Genomic DNA, 24,383 nt, shown 5'->3' with positions numbered 1-24,383 from the left:
TCTAAGCTCTTTCATAATGGAAAAAAGCTGTTCAGAGGGTAGATACTTATTGTTTATTTTTAGGAAAAAGTGTTTCTTACTGATTAATAAAGTTTTTGATAAGTGATATAAAGTGCAGACGCTGGAGCCTGTTGTTGAATGATTGATTTGGTAGTGTAGAAATAATGCTGCTACTGATTTTCCTCCCTCAGACTAATCTGTGGTCTTATATTTTGGCTCATTTTTAAGGGAAAGTGGTGGCAATGTAATTGAAAAACTTATTTTCTCATATGCCAGTATCAAATTTGGTGGTTTTCAAATGCTAAATGGACTCCTTTGCTTGAATGCTTTTCAAATATCTAAGAAATCCCAGGTTTTGCAGAGGTCCTCCTTTGACTTGGAACTACTTGGCCTTTTTACTTTGGCATGCTTTGTAAGGTATTTTGGAGGGAAGGAGAACAGCGAAGATACGCGGCAGGGGTTGGACAGGGAAGTTCCACTACTTGTGAATTAGATTGCTTTGACCTTCTGTTTGTTTAAATACAGTTTTCTTCAAGGATATTTTGCATATTTGTAAAAGAAACAAAGACCTAGTTTGGGAAGAAAGTCTAGGAGAGAGCTCTATTTTAGGATTAATATTTTTGTTTGTGTAAAATAAGATACTTCTCTGGTTTTACTCTCTTGAATAAAGATCCCCACATTTCGTTTTTAAAGATTTATTTATTTATTCATGAGAGAGAGACAGAGAGAGGCAGAGACATAGGCAGAGGGAGAAGCAGGCTCTTTGCAGGAGCCGCATGCGGGTCTCGATCCTGGATCCCGGGATCATGACCTGAACCGAAGGCAGCCGACCAACCGCTGAGCCACGCAGGTGTCCCAAGATCCCCACTTTAAAGATTTTGCATTCATCCTACCACCCCTTCCCTTTCAAGCTGTGCTAAGTTGAGCATATTTCTGGGTAGAAACTAGGTGAGAAATGAGCAGCTGCTTATTAGTTACCAAGATAGGGCATCGAGTCACTTTTCGGATTGGAAAGAACAAAAAATACTTTGTTTTAATCCTTAAATTTAATCCTTATTTTACCTTCTCAACCACTTGGAGTTCATTTAAAATTAGGCTTTATTTCATCTGAGTATCTAATTTTATTTGAGGAACATATGTTTTGTTATATCAGTGACTTTTGTTTAAAGACTGAATTCTCGGGATGCCTGGATGGCTCAGTGGTTGAGCCTCTGCCTTTGGCTCAGGGCGTGATCCTGGAGTCCCAAGATTGAGTCCCACATCGGGCTTCCTGCATGGAACCCGTTTCTCCCTCTGCCTATGTCTCTGCCTCTCTTTCTGTGTGTCTCGTGAATAAATAAAAAAAATTCTCAAATTTACTCCAGCTTGTGTAATCTGAGAATGAGATTTTATTATTTATTTATTTATTTATTTATTTTTAAAGGTTTTATTTTTTCATGAGAGATACAGAGAAAGAGAGAGGCAGAGACACAAGCAGAGGGAGAAGCAGGCTCCATGCAGAGAGCCTGATGTGGGACTCGATCCTGCGACTCCAGGATCACGTCCTGGGCAGAAGGCAGGCACTAAACCGCTGAACCACCCAGGCATTCCCCACGAATGAGATTTTTTTATTTTTTATTTTATTTTTTTATTTATGATAGAGAGAGAGAGAGAGAGAGGCAGAGACATAGGCAGAGGGAGAAGCAGGCTCCATGTACCGGGAGCCCGACATGGGATTCGATCCCGGGTCTCCAGGATCACGCCCTGGGCCAAAGGCAGGCGCCAAACCACTGCGCCACCCAGGGATCCCCACGAATGAGATTTTTAATAAGATATTCTGCAAGTTTTCTTGACCTCTCAGTAGACTGGAGAAACTCTTGGTGAAATAAGGGCTAAGATTCAATATCTATAGATCGTATAAAATATATGGCCAATATACGTTATGAGATCTTGTATGTTCTAGTGATGTTCTCTTTCTGTTTGCACAGTATGACTGACGTTCTCTTATCAGGATCTAGGTTAGTTTTTCACAGCCTCCAGTTCTTTATTCTGGTCCCTTTTTTGTTTGATCCCCTAAGTGTGGTAGTTATATTTTTCAGACTATAAGGAAGTTGGTATGTCACCTTTATAGGATTAATACCCCCCAAAAGGATACAGGAGGAAGATAATTATTTCATTTGTCCCACCATCAGATATGAAGGTGGGAATGTTACTCAGGAACTACAAGGCCTTGAAGTATTTCATAGAGTTCTAGGGTATGTTCAGCATCTGGTTATTTCTTGCTGTGGTTCTGTACACTAGCAGTGAACCAATATAGTGACTCCTCTATTTGTTTTAACTTAGTGTTCTTATCATTACTGGCAAATTAAATTCCCTGGTTTCTTGAGTGCTAGCTATCTATGAAACAGTTGCCTAACCTTTATTTTATTTTTATTTTTTAAAGATTTGTATTTATTTATTCATGAGAGAGACACAGAGAGAGGCAGAGACACAGGCAGAGGGAGAAGCAAGCTCCATTCAGAGAGTCCGACGCGGGACTCGATTCTGGGTCCCCAGGATCACGCCCTGGGCCAAAGGCAGCGGCGCTAACCCGCTGAGCCACCCAGGCTGCCCAGTTGCCTAACCTTTAGATGGTTGCCCTAATGGTAGACATTTATTCTAGTCAGGTATGATTGGGGTACCAGGGTCCCTCCCCTGTGATTAAAAAAAAAAAAAAAAGACATGGTGCTCTACTTAAAGAACCTCCCCAGAAGGATCTCTGAGTATAGCTGGTAGTCAAGAGCTTTCCAGAGAGGGAGTCGGCCAAGTGGCAAACAGTCCAAATGGTCTAGCTCAACAAAGAAATTTATTTCTCATTTGTATATACCTGAATTAATAATAAAAAAAAAATCCCTCTACATATCAGATCAAAAAAGAAAAAAAGATCTATAATCCAAGAGTTTTCTTGGCTTAACTTGTACTGATACTTTAGGAAATTGCTATGTGGAAGGAGAAGTCCTACTTTGCCATAAATGAATAAGAAAGCAGATGACAGGGAATCCCTGGGTGGCTCAGCGGTTTAGCGCCTGCCTTTGGCCCAGGGCGCGATCCTGGAGTCCCGGGATCGAGTCCCACGTCGGGCTCCTGGCATGGAGCCTGCTTCTCCCTCCTCCTGTGTCTCTGCCTCTCTCTCTCTCTATGTCTACCATAAATAAATAAATAAGTAAATAAATAAGTAAATAAATAAATAAATAAATAGCAGATGACAAACTTTCATTGTTAGCTTATAGTAACTTTAGCCTTCTTTAATGGTGATCTCTGGGGAACTGATGCAGCTGTTTTTGATGTTGCTTGCCCACTAATTGTGCTTTATTTATCTAAGTTTCTTCCATTCTTGGATTTGATCTCTAAGGTAAGCAAAACATTGTTTAACTGAAGAACTGAGTGTCAGTGGTTGGGTTAGAACAGCAGTTCTCAAACTTTTTGGTCCTTGTACCCCTCTAACCTCTTAAGTTACTAAGGACCTGAAAAGATTTTTGCTATGTAGGTAAGTTATATGGAATACTTACTATATTACAAGTTAAAAGGTCTTAGAATAGTTATACATTTATTATTTTTTAAAAATGTTTTATTTATTTATTCATGAGAGACACAGAAAGAGAGAGGCAGAGACCTAGGCAGAGGGAGAAGCAGGCTCCATGCAGGAAGCCTGATGTGGGACTCGATCCTGGGACTCTGGGATCACGCCCTGAGCCAAAGGCAGAGGCTCAACTGCTGAGCCACCCAGGCGTCCCAAATAGTTATAAATTTAAAAATAAAATGAGGTGGCGCCTGGCTGGTTAAGTTGTTAGAGCGTGCAACTCTTGATCTTGGGGTTGTAAGTTCAGGCCCCACCTTGGGCAAAGAGTTTACTAAAAAAAAAAAACAAAAACGTAATAGACACATTACATATTAACGTAAGTAGCATTGTTAAGTAATTGTTTTCAAAAAATAATGAGAAGACTGATATTGAACATTTTTGCAAACCACCTGTCTGGCTTAGTAGTAGAAGAGAGCTTGGTTATTATCTGCTCCTGCATTCAGTGTTGTAGCAATATTGCACATCATGTGACCTCTGGAAAACTCCACTGTACACTTGTGAAAAAATGAGAATGAAAAAGACTAATAGCCTCTTAGTATTATTTCGAAAATACTTTTGATCTCTTGAATTAGTTTAAACCCCCTGAACAGATCTTGGGGACTACTTTAAGGACAGCTGATTTGGGGATTCCTAAACTATATTTGGGGCTTTGTGAGACATTTTCCAAGCTTTTTGACCATCATTAATGTTTGTCTAACAGAAAATAAAAATGCTTAAGAATTACTCAAGGGCAACTTAAGACATCTGTAGTCAAGTTCATACTCTTGAAAGTTCACCCATTTATGATTTTTCTTTTTTAATGTAATAGGTGAATTTATCAAGTTCTATTAAAAATCTGTTGGGATTGGTTTTAATTGAGAGTCCCATTATGTTTTTAGAATATTTAGTACACTTGACATCTTTTTGGTATTAAATCATCTCATTCAAGAAATTGTCTAATTAATCACTTAAGTGCCAAGTGTTCTAGGTGCTCCAAATATAGTGGTAAACAAATTACTAGTAAGACATGCTTCTCTATTTGGTTAATTGTATACCAGTAAAAAAAATTTTTTTTTAAAATATGAGTCTTTAGAGTATTTCTTGTTTGGCTTATTTCTAGATATCCTATGATTTGATGGCTGTTAATGTAGTAATTTTTTTATTCTTAATAAGAAAACTTTTAAGATGGTTATCTTGTGTTTGACCAGCCTACTGGCCGGCCAATTAATTAGAATTAATTCTAATTCTATTAGACTTAGCTTTGTAAAGGGTGAGGACTACATTGTGATTAGGTTATTAGTTTGTGATAATAGGTAAATAGTAAAGAAGGGGAGGAGTAGAGAGTTAAAGACAGTACAGCAGCTTTCAAATGTTTTAGTCACCCCCAAATGACTCCTTTTCTCACCCTTTCTAATTTATGCTCTGTGACAAATAAGAACTATTGAAAAGTTATAGTACAAAATACATGGGTATTTTGAACCTTATTAAACAGTATTAATCACAATAATGCAGCTTGTCCTAGCAATAACCACAGTATTTATGTAATTCTAATGAAAGTATTTAATGTAGAACCAATAACCATGTTATAACAAGTTTGAGAATCTGGGAGGAATGGAGAAATATAGAGATTTAAAAGCTATTATATATAGATTTAAGAGCTATATAATATATAGAAGAGGAAAGTGAAATTTAATATAATAATGTGCTAGAGGTTTATAACCTCAGCTATTAAGCCAAATCTGACTCCAGAACCTGTAGCTTTTTACTGTGGTGTGGTAGCTGATTTAAGAAATCTTGATATTCCGAAATATAGACTCTCCAAAGAAAAATTAATATCTGCGTAGGATCGTTACTGGTGAAACAACTATTAAAGATTAAGAACTCAAAAAGAAGGGCAAAGAGAAAAATGACAGCCATTGTCTGTAGGTCAATCAGTGCCAAAATCTCTTTAAAGAATTTCTTTCTCCTGTAACCAATTTAATTATGTAACTGCTTCTCTTGTTGTCTATATGTTTAAAGTGAAAGCAATGACAATTTAATGTTTTAGTTCTTCCCATTTCAGATATGTTCTTTCAGAGGAATCCCTATTTTTCACTGGGTAGCAGTTATTTTTTGGAATAATGGATTTTCAGTCCTCCTTTTGGTGATAGAAACATACTTTTCTCCTGAGGTTTAAAATCTTGGTTTGGCTTTTCTATTTCTGAAGCTTTATTCAAACTGTAAACTTTATATAGTAGTCCTTAAAAATACAATTGAGTACTGTTTTAACTCAAATTTATATCATTAGGCTTTAGGTACTGAGCTTTGGTGAAGCTAATAGATATGACTGATGATAACTGTAGTTGGCATTTCTTCTGAGTCTAGAATCACATTCTAAGATTATATGAATAGACTGCATTTGATTTACCCATTCATCTGTTGATGGACATTGGGGTTCCACATTTGGGGCTATTATGAATCATACTGCTATAAAAATACCTATACAAGTTTTTGTGTGGACATATGTCTTCAGTTTGGGGGTTTATACCTAGGAGTGAAATTGTTGGGTGATAGGTAACTGTGTTTAACTTCTTCAGAAACTGCTAGGCAGTTAACTTTTTTCAGGAGCTGCCAAAGTTCCTGGTCGATTTTACATTCCAATCAACAGTGTATTAAAATTCCAATTTCTCTGCATCTTCATCAATACTTGTTATCAGCTGACTTTGTGATTTATAGCCATTCTAGTGGGTGTTAAGTGGTGTCTTACTGGGATTTTAGTTTGCATTCCATGATGGCTTAAGATGTTGAGTATGTCCTCATGCACTTATTGGACACTGGTAAACTGGTTTGGAGAATTGTCTATTCAGATTCTTTGCCTGTTTTTAAATTATCTTCTTTATTCTTGAAGAATATGAGTTCATATATTTTAGATACAGATCCTTTATCAGATATGGTTTGCAAATATTTTATCCCATTCTGTGGAGTATTTTCTCCTTTAGGAGGTTGTCGTTCCCACCCCCCTTTTTAAAAAGATTTTAAGTAATATTTACACACAGTGTGGGGCTCAGACTCAACCCTGAGATCAAGAGTTGCATACTCTACTGATTCAATCAGCCAGGTGCCCCTGTCCTTTCATATTCTCTCTCTCTCTCTTTTTTTTTTTTTTTTAAGATTTTATTTATTCATGAGAGAGAGAGAGGCAGAGATATAGACAGAGGGAGAAGCAGGCTCCATGCTGGAAGCCTGGGACCCTGGGATCACGCTCAGAGGCAGGCAGACGCTCAGCCGGTGAGCCACCCAGGCGTCCCTGTCCTTTCACATTCTTGATGGTGGTCTTTGTAGCACAAAGGTTAATTTTGATGAAGTCTGATTTATCTACTTTTTCTTTGGTTGCATGTGCTTTTTGTGTTAGAGCTAAGAAACTATCACCAAATCCTAAGTCATGCAGACTATGTTTTCTTTCTAGTAGCTTTATAGTTTTAGCTTTTATGTTTAGATGTTTGAGTATTCTAATTCCTTGTCGAAATCAACCATGTGTAGGGGTTTATTTCTGGACTCAATATTGTTCCATAGGTCTTTTGTCTTTATGGCAGTACCACACTGTCTTGATTGCTGTAGTTTTGTAGTAAGTTTACAAATTGGAAATTGTGATTTTTCTAACTTCTTTTTGAAATGGTTTTGGCTATTCTGTGTCCCTTACATTTCCATACAAACGTTAGGAATAACATTTCAACAAAATGTTGACTTCAGTTTCTGCAACAAAAAAGAAGGCATCTAGAATTTTGACTGGATTGATTGCATATCCTTAGTAGATTAATATTGAGAGTATTGCCAATATTATGCCTTCTGATCCATGAACCAAGGATGTCTTTCCACCTATTTAGGTCTTCAGTTTCAGTGATTGATTTTTAGTTTTCAGAGTACAACATTTGCCGTTCTTTTAAAAAATTATTCCTAAGCATTTAGTTCATTTTTTACACTATTGCTAATGGAATTATTTTAAGTTCATTTTCAGATTGTTCATTACTAGTGCCTAACTTAAATACAATTAATTTTAGTATATTGATCTTCTATCCTCCAGTCATACTGAGCTCATTTATTAGCTCAAATGGTCTTGTGTGTGTGTGGATTCTATGCACATGGTCATGTCATCTGCAAGTTCAAATAGTTTCTACTTTTTCTAGTCTAAGTGTCTTTTGCTTCTCTGTCTTGCTTAATGCTTTGGCTAGATTCTGCAGTACAATGTCGACTAGAAGTGGGGAGAGTAGACTTCCTTGTCTTGTTTCTGATCTTAAGGGGGGAAAAGCTTTCAGTACTTACTCATTAGGTATGATGTTAACTGTGTTTTGCATGGATGCCCTTTTCCAGGTTGAGGAATTTCCATTCTATTCCTAGCTCGTAGGATGTTTTTACCATGAAAAAGTGTTGGATTTTGTTAAATGCTGTTTCTTCATTTGAGATGATCATGTACTTTTCTCTCTCTCTCTCTCTCTCTCTTTTTTTTTTAACATGTTCTACCCATTCTTCTGTCCTTTCCCCTCTGGCAATCGTCAGTTTGGTCTCCATATTTATAGATCTAATTCTGCTTTTTATTTATTCATGGTTATTTTTTTAGATTCCACATGGGTGAAATTATATGGTATTTGTCTTTGTAAATCTCACTTTTTTCACTTACCATAATACCTTCTCAGTCTCTTCATGTCATAAATGGTAAGATCTCGTCCTTTTTTATGGCTGCATGATATTTCATTTTAAACACATACCACATTTTCCTAATTAATTTGTCTATCGATGGGACACTTGGATTACTTCCATATCTTGACTATTATAAAGTTGCAGTAAATATTGGGGTGCATATATCTTTTTGAATTCGTGTTTTCATTTAGCTTGAGTAAGTAGTGAAATTACTGGATCATATCGTATTTCTATTTTTTTTAAAGATTTATTTATTCATGATAGACACACAGAGAGAGAGAGAGGCAGACACATAAGCAGAGGGAGAAGCAGGCTCCTCGCAGGGAGTCCAATGTGGGACTCGATCCTGCATCCTGGGATCAGACCTGAACCGAAGGCAGGTGCCCAACCGCTGAGCCACCCAGGTGTCCCATCATATTTCAGTTTTTAAGTTTTTGAGGAACCTCCATACTGTTTTCCACAGTGGCTGCACCGATTTACTTTCCCACTAACAATGCACGAGGGTTCTTTTTTCCTCTACATCCTCACCAACACTTCATGTGTTTTTGATACTATCCATTTTGACAGTTGTAAGGTGATAACTCCTTGTGCTTTTGATTTGCATTTCCCTGATGATGAATGATGTTGAGCATTTTTTCCTATGTCTGTTTGCCATCTAGATGTCTTTGGAAAAAAGTCTATTCAGGTCCTCTGCCTATTTTTAATCATTATTTGGGGGTTTTTTTTGCGTTGGATTGTAGAAGTTCTGTATTCATTTTGAATATTAATTCCTTATTGGATATATCATTTGCAGATATTTTCTTCCATTCAATAGGTTTTCTTTAGGTTATGTTGATGGTTTTCTTCACTGCACAAAAGTTTATTTCAATATAGTCCAATATATTCTTGCCTTAGGAGACATCTAGAAAAATGTTGCTACAGCTGATGTCAGGGAAATTACTACCTGTGTTCTCTTCTAGGAATTTTATGGTTTCAGGTCTTACATTTAGGTCTTTAATCTGTTTTGAGTTTATTTTTGTGTGTGATGTTAGAAAGTGGTCCAGTTTTGTTCTTTACATGTCCAGGTTTCCCAGGACTATTGAATAGACTGTCTTTTCCCCATTTTATATCTTGCCTGCTTTGTCATAGATTAATTAATCATATAATTCAATTAATTTAGGGCTCTCTGTTCTGTATGCCTATTTTTGTGCCAGTATCGTACTGTTTTGATTACTACAGCTTTGTATGTCATGAAATCAGGGATTGTGAATACTATAGCTTTTTCCCCCCTTTCAAGCTTGCTTTGGCTAGTTGTAGTCTTTTGTGGTTCCATTTAAGTTTCAGTATTATTTGTTCTAGTTTTGTGAAAAATGTTGTTGGAAGAATCACCAGACTTCTTACAATGGCAACACCATTTTACATTTCCACCAGCAATGTAAAAGGGTTCTTATTTCTTCATACCTTTGCCAGTGCATTTGTCCCGCTCCCTTTTTTTAATAGCCATCCTAGTAATTGTGAAGCGGTATTGATTTGCATTTCCCTGGTTACTAATGATGAACATTTTTTTAATGTATTCACTAACAATTTGTATGTCTTGTTTGGACAAATTCTGTGTAAGTTGTTTACTCATTTTTAAGTTGTATTTTTAAGGTTGAGTTTTAAGAATTCTTTGTATATTCTGGATACTTGACCCTTATTAGATGTGGGGCTGGATCCCAGGACCCTGGGATCATGACCTGAGCCTAAAGCAGATGCTTAACTGACTGAGCCACCCAGGATCCCCTGAACAATTATTTTAGAGCATAAATTATGTCCTTTCTTAAGATACTAATTCAGAGTGTTAGCCTAAATTATCAATAGCATCTATATATAACTACAGGCATAATGCTAAATATAAACTTGTATTTCTTATGCAAATGTGAGACCTCAAATACTCGTATCAAATAGTAAGAACTATAAGTTTTTTTTTAAGTTTAAATTTGCAGCATTGACATGAAAGACGATTCCGTTATGTTGTTCTTTTTTTTAAGATTTTATTTATTTATTTGACAGAGCACAACCAGGGGGAGCAGCAGGCAGAGGGAGAGGGAGAAGCAGGCTCTCCACTGAGCAGAGCGTCTTATTTGGGGCTCTGATCCCAGGACGCTGGGATCATGGTCCTAGCTGATGGCAGATGTTTAACTTACTGAGACACCCAGGCGCCCTTGTGTTACTGCTTTAAATTAGTGCTTCGCAAACTTTAATGTGATTCACTTGTGGATCTCATTAAAATGGATATTTTGATTCATTGAGTCTGGGGTGGGACCTGAAGTTTTGGATTTCTAATGAGATGATATTGTTGCTGCTTATCATGGAGTAATTTTTTGAGTAGCAGGATCTAAATTGACCATTTTATTGTGAATATACTGCCTCCTGTAATGGACTTCTTTTGAGTTCAGCAAGCACTCAATTTTTCTAATAACTTTTTCAATTCGAACTAATGATTTTAAGTTTTGTTTTATAACCTCTTTTGTTGGTAAAATGTTTACATATTAAGTTTGCTCCTGATCTCTTTCATCTTAAGTCAAGTGGAGGTTTGCAAACAGAAGCTTGGGTTGATATTCTGTGACAGTACAGTGTGATAAATTGGCATCTGTATGGTTTGTGGTATGTTTATCTTAAATCTTTAATAATCAAATTGAAATTAACAGATAAAACAAGAGAATTTTTAGACTTCTGAAATTATCCATAATCCTGCATCCCATTTCTCCCCTTGTACTCCCTCACTCACATTGAGAGTACTCCAGTTTGAAAAAAAAAAATGCCTTAGAGTGATTTTTATAGTTAGACATGTTAGAATCTATACTATGAATGAACTTATTAGGTTATGTGTATTTGAGGGTCTGCAATATTATACCTATGCTTGTTCTTGCACTGTCACTTTAACATAGGTATTTAGAAAGTGATGAATTAGGCTGAATTTTGTGGAAGGCAGTAAGATACATTCTGTTTGCATTGTACAATGAAAGTAGCAGTATGGTTTCCTATACCTTTTAAAGATGTCAGAACTTAGTTCATAAAAAAAATAGTAAGCTGGGAGGGCTTTTTTCCCCCTTCCTAAGGTATGTATAGGTAGCTCTGAATTAATGGGTTGTATAAGATAGAACTCCATTGAGGGAGTAGGAAGTGAGTACTTCTGGTAGTTACTGGTTATGCCAGTGATGGGAGCTAGTGAGGAGCAATGATTATTGAGGCTTTTCCTTCTTTTGTCTTATTTTCCTTCTTTGCACATGTAACTGTTGATGATCAAGGAATGCTGGGTAAGAAGAGATGGAGATTGGAGAAATACTAAAAGGCATATAGGCAGGTCTGTTTCTTTGCTTCCCTTATTACTAATATTAGTAGGATAGAGTTAGGAGTAAAGAATGGGATTTCTCATTATGCTTTTCCTCTTGTTTGTTACTGTTGGTAAGAGTTGGGGAGATGAGGGGCACCCAGGTGGTTTAGTCAGTTAAGTATGTCAGACCCTTGATTTCAGCTCAGGTCATGATTTTAGGGTCCTGGAGTCAAGCCTGAGTTGGGCTCTGCCCTCAGCCAAAGTCTGTTTCAGATTTTCTCTCTCTCCCTCTTTCCCCTCTGCTCCTCCACCCCAAACCTGCTCATGTGTATGCACACGCACTGTCTTTCTCTCAAATAAAATATATATATATATATTTAAGATTTTATTTATTTATGAGAGAGAGAGAGAGGCAGAGACACAGGCAAAGGGAGAAGCAGGCTCCATGCAAGGAGCCCGATGTGGGACTCGATCCTGGGACTCCGGGATCATTCCCTGAGCCAAAGGCAGACGCTCAACCACGGAGCCACCCAGGCATCCCAAAATCTTAATAAAAGTTAGGGGGATGAGTGGAAACCGAAGTAAAGTGAAAAGAGGTAGTAACAGGGTTATCCATGACTGTTCTTTCTCTCAGTGCTTTGAGATTATGGTTAATTTATATTTTTCATCATGGGTGAGTAGAGAGGAAGGAGTGTTGTGTTTTGGATTTTATCTCTTTCTGTAGAAGTGCTTTCCATTTTTTATAGGCCTTGGTATTGATTAGGAATAGGAAGAAATATATAGGTGCTCCATTTATTTTTACATCATAAGTCATTCTAAACTAAGTGGCTTAAAATAATAAAAATCATTATCTCTTGGTTCTGACTGGGCTCAGGTGCATCTCACTTGGGGTCTCTCATGTGATTGCAGATAAATGGTGGCTGTAAGGGAGTCATCTTAAAGACTACCTCATTTGGCACTTCACTTCCGGTGTATGATGATAGTAACTCTTGGTTGGGACTTCAGCTGGAACATCTTTGATCTCTCTGTGGTCTGGACATCTTCATTAATTTGTCAGTGAATATCTCAAAAGTCGTGAAGTAGATGCTGCCAGGGAAAGGTGTGGGTCCAGGAACTGTAACATCATTTATGCCATAGTCTATAGATCATTTACACAGCTCCATGTTAAAGTGAAGGTGACAGACCCCCATTTCTCAGTGTCAGAGACCTTTTGAGCCAGATTGTAAAAGATCCACAGGGGGTAGTGAGGCACTGGAGAAGGGGGTTGATAGGGGAAAGTCTTAGGAAGCTTGAAGACTTTTTTTTTTTTTTTTTTGCTTGAAGACTTTTTATGGAATAGTTTGGCAAGAGTTGCATTTTCTATGTTCTTGTCTAACTTTATATTAGACTTTTTAGTGGAAAATGCCTGTCATTATTAAATTTGCCAAATTTGGAATTGAGAGGAGATTTGCACATAGGTTAATTTTTCTTTTACTTGTTTTCAGTGAACTTTTTTTTGGGTAAAGTTTTGTGTCTTCAAAAGGCTTTACTCTGTTGATCTGAAAATGAAGTATGTTTTTATCTATGACTTTTATTTAATTCTGAGAAGCCCAAAACAAAGTTGAGTATATGCCTGAATACAGTTAATAAAGAAATAGCCTGTTTTTAAAGATTTATTTTAGAGAGAGAAAATGAGTGAGCATGAGCAAGAAGGACAAGGGAGAGAGAATCTCAGGCAGACTGTGCTGAGTGCAGAGTCCAGTGCCCGGCTTGATCTCATAACTCTGAGATCATGACATGAGCCAAAACCAAGAGTCAGACACTTAACCGACTGAGCCACCCAGGAACCCCAAGAAATACCATGTTTGTAAAAGATTACTTCATAGTAAGATTATTTTAGTTATACATTATATCATGTTAATAGAAATTAAGGTGTTAGGAGATACAGGTTTATATTTATTTTTCATAACTTATAAAAATGGGATAAAAAATTTGGTTTTACATGCTTTTAACCATAAGTGTTTAAACTGATAAAAATGCACTCTGTAACTTCTCAGCTGTTTTTATAGTATTACTAGAAATTCAAATTAACACTTTTTTTTGAGGTGTAATTGACGTAAAATTCACGAATTTTAAGGGTGCAGTTGATAAGTTTTGATAAATGTGTACAGTTCTGTATCCCTCACTGTAGTCATGATACAGGAATATTTCCATTAGCCCAAAAAGTTTCTTTATGATCCTTTGTAGGTGGTTCTTTTTCCCCTACAACTGGCTTTTGGCCAGAAGTCACTGGAGTTTTTTGCTTTTGTATTGTTGTTGTTGTTGTTGTTGTTGTTGTTCTCCTCTTTTTTTTTGGGGGGGGGGGGGTTCACCATAGTTTTCCCTTTTCCAGAAATCCATAAAAGTAGAATCAGTATATAGCCTTTATTGGCTGGCAGAGTTTCACTTAATGTAATACTTCTGAGATTATCCATGTTGGTATATGTAACACTAATTCTTTTATTGTTAAGTAGTAGTGCAGTATGTGGATAGATGACAATTTGTTTATAATTATCTGGTAGATATTTGCGTTGTTTGCAGCTTCTTGTGATTATGAATAAATCTGTGAATATTTAAGTACAAGTCTTTGTGTGGACATATGTTTTCATTTCTCTTAGGTAAATACCTAGGAGTGGGATTGCTGGGTCATATGGTAAGTGTGTATGTTTAACTTTAAAAAACTGCCAAACTGTCTCTTCCAAAGTAGCTGTGCCAATTTTGCATTCCCTCTAAGGATGTGTTCCAGTTGCTTCACATCCTCTCTCAATACTAGTATTATCAGTCTTTTTTTAGTCATCTTGTTGGCTGTGTAGTGGCATCTCATTGTGGCTTTAATTGACATTTTCTTACGTTGACCATCTTGTTATGTGCTTATTTGCCATTTTTGAATCTCATTTGGTTAACTGTTCAAATCATTCATCCATTTAAAAAATTACATTGTTTCATATTGGCTTGTAGTTTTTTTTTATGTATTACAGACAAATCCTGTATCAGGTTTATGTATTGCAAAATTTTTTTCCTCAATTTGACTTGCCATTTTAATACTGTATTTTTTAAATGAAACTTTTAAGATAATTATAGATTCACATGTAGTTGTAAAAAGATAATACAGAGAGATCTTTATACCTTTTACCCAGTTTCCCCACCATGGTAACATCTTGCAAGACTATATTACAATACTGGAACTTGGATATTAACATTGATACAATTCACTGACCATATTCAAATTGCTCAGCTTCATTTGTGTTTAGTGCTATACAGTATTTTCACCTGTGTATTTGTGTATTCACTACCCTAGTCAAAATACAGAACATCACTGTAGGAATCCCTCATGTTGTTCATGCGTGACTGTATTCATCTCCTTCCTATGTGCCTCCCCTTCCTTGCCCATCCCAACCTTTGGTAACCTCGAATCTGTTCTACATTTGTAAAATTTTTTCTTTTTAAAATGTTGTATAAATGGAATCTTGTATATACGTGACCTTTGGGGATTGGCTTCTTTCCAGTCAGCCTAATTCTTTTGTGATTTCATCCAAGTTGTTGCATGTACTGATAGTTTTTTACATTTTATTGCTTAATGGTATTCCATGGAATGGGGATGAGCCACAGTTTATTTAACCAGTCACTCATTAAAGGACATTTGAATTATTTTTTATTTTTGGCTATTGCAAATAAAACCACTACAAACATTTGTGTACAAGATTCTGCATGAGATAAGTTTTCATTGCTAAGGGATAAATGCACAAGAGTACAGTTGCTGGGTCATATGGTAAGTACATTTTTAGTTTTATAAGAACATTACAGACTATTTTTCAGAGTGGCTGTATACCAGTTTACATTTCCACCAGCAATGTGTGAATAATTCAGATCCTGTATATCCTCACCAACATTGGTTATTATCACTTTTTTGTCAAGAGGTGTGTAGTGATATCATTTTGTATTTCCCAAATGCCTGATGATGTGGAACATTTTTATTTGCCATATGTAAGTGCTCTTCAGTGAAATGTCTTTTCATGCCTTTGCCCATTTTCTAAATCACATTGTTAGTTTTTTTACTGTTGAGTTTTATTTATGTATTCTAGATACCAGTCCTTTTCTAGAATGTGGCTCACAAATATTTTCTCCTTCTCTGTGGTTTGTTTTCTCATTCTCTTCAGATGGTCTCGTGCATATCCAAAGTTTATTTATTTTTATTTTTTATTTTTTTAAATATTTCATTTTTTAATTAGAGAGGAGCGAGCATGAACAGGGGCGAGGAATAGAGGGAGAGGGAGAAGCAGATTCCCTGCTCAGGAGAAAGCCAGATGTGGTGGACCCTGGGATCATGACCTGAGCTGAAGGCAGATGCTTAAGTGACTGAGCCACTGAGGCACCCTAAAGTTTTTGATTTTGATAAGGCCCCAGGTTTGTTTTTTTTGTTTGTTTGTTTGTTTGTTTGTTTTTTTGATGAGGTCCCAGTTTATTTTGGATTGTACCTTTAATTTCAGGAAGTCTTAAAAACTGCTTAGTGCTGATCCCAAATGTTGTGTCATCCCTGTCCCCATCTCACTTCTACCCCCACCCCCACCCCACTAAATTATACTTTTTGTGTTTTACATTTAGGTCTGTTCTGTATCTTGAGTTCATTTTTGTATAAGTACTGAGATTAGAGTTAATTTTTTTTTTTGTATGAATAGATGTCCATTTGCTCCAGCATCATTTGTTGAAAGGCTGTCATTCTTCATTTGCTTTCTGCACCTTTTTCAGTTGAGATTCCCTCTTCTGTTCTGTTGATACTTGTTTCTTTACGTCTGAAAAACCACTGTCTTGGTTATTCTAGCTATAGATTTAGTCTCAAAATTTGCTGAAGTCATCTTTTATTTAGCCCTTTTCCAAAATGTTTTAGCAATTCTGGTTGTTTTAGTTTTCCATATAAATTTTATGGTAGTCTTGTGTATATTGGCAATGTCCCACAAATCTTGTTGAGATTTTTGTTGGAATTGCTAAAACTTGAATGTCATTTTTGGGCAGAACTGACATCTTGATATCTTTACTGTGTTGAGTCTCCTAGTTCATGAACTTGGTATCTCTTCATTTTAGTAAGATTGTCTTGAATTTCTTTTATTAACATTTTGTAATTTTCAGCATACAAATTCTGTACATGTTTTCTTAGATTTACAGCAAAATATTTTCTGTGGAGTGTTTGTAAATGATTGTCATTTTTCCTTGGACCCTCTTATCTTTGAGAAGATGTCAACATATTACTATTCTGACCTTGATCGTTTGGCTGTATTTGTCAGGCTTTTCAGTTGTAAGTTACTCTTTTCTTCCTTTTTCCGTACTGTACTCTTTGGAAGTAAACCACTGTATGTTGCTTATACTTAGGTGGGAAACTATCCATTTCCTTGATGATGGTATGACTTAGAATTCTTCTGCATCGGAGACTTGTCTCTCCACTTATTCATTTACCTCTTAATAGTATGGACTTGGGGATAATATTTTATACTTTGGCTTATAATCTAATGCTATATTTGTTGCTCTAATTAAGAAATTAATTTTTTCCTCTTGTTGGCCATCTCGTGCTCTTTCACTTGGTTTCTACATTCCTTTGGTTACACACTCATTGTTTTTGGTAGGGATGGGAGGGGTAGGTAGGGAGGAGATGTTAATCACTTACTTTCTGGTATTACAAGATGCTCCATGCTCACCCGAAGCCTAGAATCAGCTATTTTGCATTGTCACCAGCAATTGATACTGCCAGTTTCTTGGATTTCAGTCATTCTGGTAGGTATGAAGTGCTATCTCTTTGTTTTAATTTGCATTTCCTAATGACAAATGAGCATTTTATCTCTTTTTTTCTTTTGCCACTTATGTATCTTTTTTGTCAAGTGACTATGAAGATCTTTATTCATATTTTAATTGGGTTCTTTTTTTTATTGTTTTAAAAATTTTTCCCCCCACATTTTGGATACAAGTACTTCAGCCAGTAGTGTTTTGCAAATACAGGCATACCTCAGAGAGATTACAAATTTGATTCTAGACCAATAAACCAAGTCAAATCAGTTCTCTGGTTTCCTAGTGCATAAGAAAATTATGTTTATAATATACTGTAGTCTAACTGTGGTCTATTGTGTGCAAAAAATAATTATGTCTAAAAGGATGTACATTAACATAAAAGTACTTTATTGCTAGAAAATGCTAAGCAGTTCATAATTGTTGGAGTAGGGTCTTGCCTCAGTATTAATGACTGCTGATTAATCACACTGGTTGCTAGTTTCTGAAGTTGGAGTGGCTGTGGCAGTTTCTTAAAAGAGGACAGCAATAAACTTTATCAGTTGACTTTTTCATGAATATTTCTGTGGCGTGCGATGCTGTTTGATAGCATTTGTGTTTTTACTCACAGCAGAACTTCTTTGAAAATTGCAACAAATCCCATTGCTGCTTTATCAGTTAAGTTTATGTAATATTTTAAATCCATTGTCATTTCAACAGTCTTCACAGCATTTTCACCTAGAGTAAATTCCATCTCAAGAAATCATTTCTTTGCTCATCCATAAGCAGCAACTCCATCTGTTAAAATTTTGTCATGAGATTGCATTTCAGTTATATCTTCAGGTTCCACTTCTAATTTTCTTGCTGTTTCCAACCACATCTACAGTTACTTCCTCCACTGAAGTCTTGAACCCCTCAAAATGACCCATGAGGGTTTGAATCAACTGACTTCCAAATTTTTGTTAATGTTGATATTTTTGATCCCTACACGTGAATCATAAATGTTTTTATGATACCTAGAATGGTGAATCCTTTCCAGAAGGTTTTCAGTTTTCTGTGCTCAGATCCATCAGAGGAATCACTATCTATGGCAGCTATAGCCTAACAAAATATATTTCTTACATAATGAGACTTGGTAAACCAAAATTACTTTCATCCATGAGCTGCTATGAAAGTTGTATATGGCATCTTCCATTGTGAGGCTGTTCTGTCTACACTTGAAAACCTGTTGTTCACTGTAGCCACTTTCAGTCATGGTTTGAGCTAGATCTCCTGGATGACTTGCCAGTTTCTACATCTTGCTTCTCACCCTGTATCTCGATGTTATGGAATGTTATGGAAGATGGCTTCTTTCCTTCATCCTCATGAACCAAACCTCTGCTAGCTTCATACTTCTCTTTTGCAGTTTCCTCACTTCTCTGAGCCTTCATTGAATTGAAGAGAGTTAGGGCATTCTTGATTAGTCTTTGGCTTAAGGAAATGTGTGGCTGATTTGATCATCTATCTAGGCCACTAAAACTTTCTCCATAAGATAAGGTTGTTTCACTTTATTATTTGTGTGTTCACTGGAGAAGCACTTTTAATTTTCTTTAAGAGCTTATCCTTTGCATTCACAGTTAGGCTGGCTGGTTGGTAAAAGGGGCCTAATTTTCAGCCTGTCTCAGCTTTCAACATACTTTTTTTCACTGAGCTTACTCATTTCCAGCTTTCGATTTAAAGTGAGAGGTGTATAACACTTCCTTGAACACCTAAGAGGCCAGTGTAGGGTTATCAGTTGGCTTAATTTCAATACTGATGCATCTCAGAATAGGGAGTCCTGAGGAGAAGGAGATACATGGTGGAAATGGCTGGTTGGTGGGACAGTCTGAACACACACACCATTTAAGTTTGCTGTCTTAAGTGGGTGTGATTTGTGGTGCTTGAAAGCAATTACAATAGTGACATCAAAGATCACTGATCACAGATCACCATAACGAGTATAATGTAAACATTTGTGACCTTTACCAAAATGTGACACAGAGGCGCAATATGAGCAAGTGCTCTTGGAAAAATACCCCATGCAGGCTTGCCACAAATCTTTAGTTTGTAAACAGAGTATCCATGAAGCACAATAAAGGAAGGTATGCCTGTGTTTTCTCTTTCTCTTACTGTGCAGTTTGTTTTCATTTTCTTATCAGTATTCTTCTCAGGAAAAGTTTTAAATAGAGTTCAGATTACCATTTTTTCTCTTAAGGGTTCTGCTTTTGGTTTATATTTTATCTTAAACCTCATTGCCAAACCCATTGTCAACAGAATTTGCTTCTTTTTTACTCCATTGTCTTGATAATAAGCTTTGTAGTAAGTCTTGAAATAGGGTGGAGTCCTCCAACTTTGTTTTGAAGTATTGTTTTGACTATTCAGAGTCTTTTGCTTTTTCATTTAATGTGTCAAATCAGTTTGTTGATATTTGCAAAGTGGTTGAATAGATCATGAGAGCAAGAATTGACAACTATATTATCTTCAGTTCATGATCATGGAATATCCTTCTGTTTAGGTCTTGATCTCTATTATTTGCTGAGTATTTTTATATGAATAGGTGTTGGTTTTATAAAATTTATAAAATTGGTTGGTTTTTATAAAATTTTGTGTGGCAGTTAGTATGATTATAGGTTTGTTTGTTTTTTTTCCCCATAGCCTGTTGATGTGGTTGGTAGTACTGCTTTTATGTATATTAAATCCAACCTTACATTCCTGAATTCTGCTTGTTTGTGATATGTTGTCTTTTTTTTATGTGGCTGGATTTGGTTTGGTAGTATTTGGTTGAGAATATTTGTACATACCAATACTCATCTGTACCTTATGTCTTTGTCTAGTTTTGTTATCTGGATAATATTGACCTCAGTGTTCTCTTTTCCCTCCCACCTCCTCCCCCCTTCTCTTTTTCTCTGAGCAAAAAGAGTTTGTGAAGGATCGAAGTTAATTCTTTAATGTACCCTAGAATTCACCAGTGAAGCTATCTGGGCCTGGGCTTTTCTTAGTAGGAAACTTTTAGATTAATGATTCTCAGTTATTTGTTAAGGTTTATTCAGATTTTCTTTTTTCTTTTCTTTTCTTTTCTTTTTTTTTTACTTATTTATTCACGAGAGGCAGAGAGAGAGAGAGAGAGAGAGAGAGAGAGAGGCAGAGACAGGCAGAGGGAGAAGCAGGCTCCATGCAGGGAGCCCAACGTGGGACTCGACCCTGGGTCCTCAGGATCACACCCCAGGCTGCAGGAGGTGCTAAACTGCTGTACCACCGGGGCTGCCCTTATTCAGATTTTCTGCTTTTTTGAATCTATTTTAGTAGTTTGTCTAGGAATTGGTCCATTTCCTCTTAAGTTATTGAATCTGTTGGTATATAGTAGTTCACAGTATTTCTTGTATTTAAATCTTGCATATCTGAAATAAATTCCAGTTGGTCGTAGTGTAAAATTCATTTTATACATTGTGGGTTTCAGTTTCCTAATTTTTTTGAGGGCGTTGACATCTTTGTTGTTCAGTGATATTTGTAGTTTTCCTTACCCTGTTTTTGATTTTGGTATTGGGTAATGCCTCCCAGAATGAGTTAAGACTCTGCTTTTATTTTTTTCAAGTGCTATAATTCACCAGTAAAATTACTTGGGCCTAGAGCTTTCTTTTGGAAGGTTACAAATTAGTGACTCAACTTGTTTACTAGATACAGGCCTTTAAGGATGAAATAGGGGATGGTATTATAGCCACACATCAAAAGGATTAAAAAAAAAAAAGGTACTTTGAATAACTCTACTATACACATGACTTTGATAACTTTGATGAAATAGATTAACTTCTCAAACTATTGAAACTCACCAAAATGAAATAGACAAGTTGTTGTTGTTGTTTTAAACATTGTATTTATTTCATTCATTCATGAGAGACAGAGAGAGAGAGGCAGAGAACACAGGCAGAGGGAAAAGCAGGCTCCATCCAGGGAGCCTGATGTGGGACTGGATCCCGGACTCCAGGATCACGCCCTGGGTGGAAGGCAGGTGCTAAACTGCTGAGCCACCCAGGTGTCCCAAAATAGACAATATGAAGAGCCTTATGCATTTTAAGGAAGTTGAATACATAATTTAAAATGTTCTGAGAAACATATCTCCAGAGTGTGGCTGTTTTACTGGGGATTTCTACCAAATGTTTAAAGAATTAATATCAATTCTATACAATCATTTCTGGAAAATGGGAGAGGAGACCCTTCCAAGATCTTTTTATGAAACTAGTATTACCCTGATACAAAAGCCAGTCAGAAGTGGTATGCACAAAAAGAAAACTACAAGCTGATATCCTTATAAATCTAGATCGCAAAAGTTGCTAGTGATATTATATTAACAAATAGAATTGAGTATAAATATATCTTGGCATTATATAAGAAGAAATACCATGAACAAGTGAATTCAATTGATGCAAGACTGGTTCATTATTCAGAAACCAATCAACATAAACATGCCCCATTGACAGGTTAAAGAAGAAAAATTATTTATGATTATACTAATTGATCCAGAAAACTTTAAAAAATTCTTTTGTTTTTGATACAGAAAGTTTTAGCCAAAATATATCACCCATTCATAATAAACTCAGAAAACTAGAAATGGAGGGAAACCTTTTTATATTGAAAAAGAATATGAAAAACCTGTAGCTCACATATTTAGAGGTGAAAAACTTGTTTTTCTCTGAGATTGGGAACAAGGCAAGGATGTTTGCTTTCATCACTGTCAACATAGCACTAGTTCTAGTCAGTGCAATAAAGAAAGAAAAATAAAAAGAGTGCAGATCAGAAAGGATTAAAACTGTTCTTATATGCAAATGAATGATGTTTCTAGAAAATCTCAATCCATTTTAAAACTTAGAACTAATATGTGAGTTCAGCAAGGTTGCAGTATACCAGATCAACATAAGGATCTAATCATATTTTTACACATTCGTAATGTGTACGTAGAAATTGAATTTTAAAATTTCCCATTATTTAAAAAAATACTAGCTTTGTGAAAATGTTAAAACACTGATGAAAGAAATCAATGATCTAAATTAATGGAGAAACCTATTGTCTTCCACTGTATAAACTTAACGAAGATGTTCTCTTCAGATCTTTGTATATAGTTAACACAATTTCTATTAAAATTTTAGCAAGATTGTGTATATATATTGTGTATATATATATATATACACACACACACAAGATTATTCTAAACTATATTTGAAAAGTTAAAGTTGAAAATAGATAAAACACAGTTCTTACAGTGAATAATAAAGGGAGGGAGTCATTCCACCTGATTTCAAAACTTACTGTGTAGTTCCATTAATCATGACTGTTGATGTCAGAGGGAGAGAGACACATAGATCAGTAGAGCAGAATAAAGAGCTCAGGAATAGCCCTGTACAAATACAGCTAAGCGATTTTTGACAAAAGTGCAAAAGCAGTTCAGTATAGGATGGATAATTTAAAATGTTGCTGAAATAATTTGAGTACCCATGGGTACTAGATTAAAATGGATCCTAGATTTAAATATAAAACATTAAGGTACACAACTTTTTGAAGATAACAGGTTTTAAGACCTAGGGCATAGTGAAACATTCTTAGTTATGACACCGAAAGCATGATTCATAAAGGGAATTTTGTTAAAGGATGTCTCATGAAAATTAAAATTTTTTTGCTTTGATAAAAATTTTACCCTGTTGAAAGATGAGCTACAGGCTGGAAGAAAATATATATAAACCATATTTAACCAATGACTCAGAACATAAAAAGAGTTCTCAAAACTCAACATTAAATCAGCCCAAGTCCAATTACAAAATAGGCAAAAGATATGAACAGACAATTCATTGACTAGTATGTATAAATGATAACACATGATTAGATGTTTAATTACCCTAGCCTTTAAGGAAATGCAACTGAAAACTATGAGGAGGTATCACCGTATAATCTATTAGAGTATCTTAAAGGAATAGTAGCCATAATATCAAATACTGATTGGGATGTTCAAAAAGAATGGAAATCTCCACACAGTGCTGATGTGAATATTAAATGATAAACCCACTTTAGAAAATACTTTGTTTCTTGAAAATCTACACATAACTTTTTAATAACTTTATTTTTTAAGGCCACTAAGTTGTAACATTTTTATTGTCTTAGTGGAGGAATGTGGCCTGTGAAAACATGAGTACAGTAGGAAATTGCCTTTTATTTCTTTTTTTTTCTTTTTTTTTTTTAAAGGGTTATTTATTTATGATAGACACAGAGAGAGAGAGAGGCAGAGACACAGGAGGAGGGAGAAGCAGGCTCCATGCTGGGAGCCCGACGTGGGACTCAATCCCGGGACTCCAGGATCACATCCTGGGCCAAAGGCAGGCGCTAAACCTCTGAGCCACCCAGGGATCCCCCTTGTCTTTTATTTCTGTGAAACAGTGGTAAATTTAGAGTAAAGAATTGAGGGCTGTCACAGGAAACAATAGAAATGTTACAGCTTTGTTAAGGGGGAAAATAAGTGGTTTGCAGAAAGACATACCTACAGAAAAATGCTTTTACAGAATTCTTAAAGGTTTTAAAGCTTTTATTATCAACATGACTGGATTTTAGATTTGACTAAGTTTATTGAAATCTTAAAGCTGTAGTTTGTAGTGGGTGGATATAGGAGTATCACTGAAAATGTAGGTATACAGTTTCAACTTATATCACTGATATGATACGTATGTCACTTTCATGTCCAGTCATTGTAGTATGGTTGACTTTTTAGGACCTCTTCCTGAGACTGGGGCAGAAAGTTCAGTGCATATTGAAGGAACACTTTAGAAACCATCGTGGTTAAGACTTAAGTTGTGTTGTGTATCACTGATGTATTTTGTAGCTATGTTTGAATTTTTCAAACAATTTCAGAAACTTGATATATCCCCTCTTTTTAAAATTATTTATTTATTTATTCATGAGAGACAGAGAGAAGGTCAGAAACCTAGGGAGAGAAAGATTCCCTGTGGGGAACCCGATGCAGGACTCAATCCCAGGACCCCAAGATCACGACCTGAGCCGAAGGCAGACACT

General features: G+C 36.0%; 1 protein-coding gene across 3 annotated transcripts in view; it reads left to right on the top strand.

The window, feature by feature from the left end:
- The window catches only part of EIF5B (eukaryotic translation initiation factor 5B), an 85,753-nt gene that overhangs the window by 2,879 nt on the left and 58,491 nt on the right, over nt 1-24,383 (top strand). Inside the window, exon 2 of one of the 3 annotated variants that reach the window (XM_049115458.1) lies at nt 14,183-14,217. The exons of the other annotated variants lie outside the window; for them this stretch is intronic. The gene's annotated coding sequence lies outside the window, so the exon portion shown is untranslated. The remainder of the gene's footprint in view (nt 1-14,182; nt 14,218-24,383) is intronic. 3 annotated transcript variants of the gene reach the window in all.

The sequence above is a fragment of the Canis lupus genome, chromosome 10 (assembly GCF_003254725.2).
Source record: "Canis lupus dingo isolate Sandy chromosome 10, ASM325472v2, whole genome shotgun sequence".
In the NCBI taxonomy this organism is placed as follows: domain Eukaryota; kingdom Metazoa; phylum Chordata; class Mammalia; order Carnivora; family Canidae; genus Canis; species Canis lupus.
The sequence above is the reverse complement of the archived record's forward strand: the minus strand, read 5'-3'. Positions and strand labels throughout refer to the sequence as shown.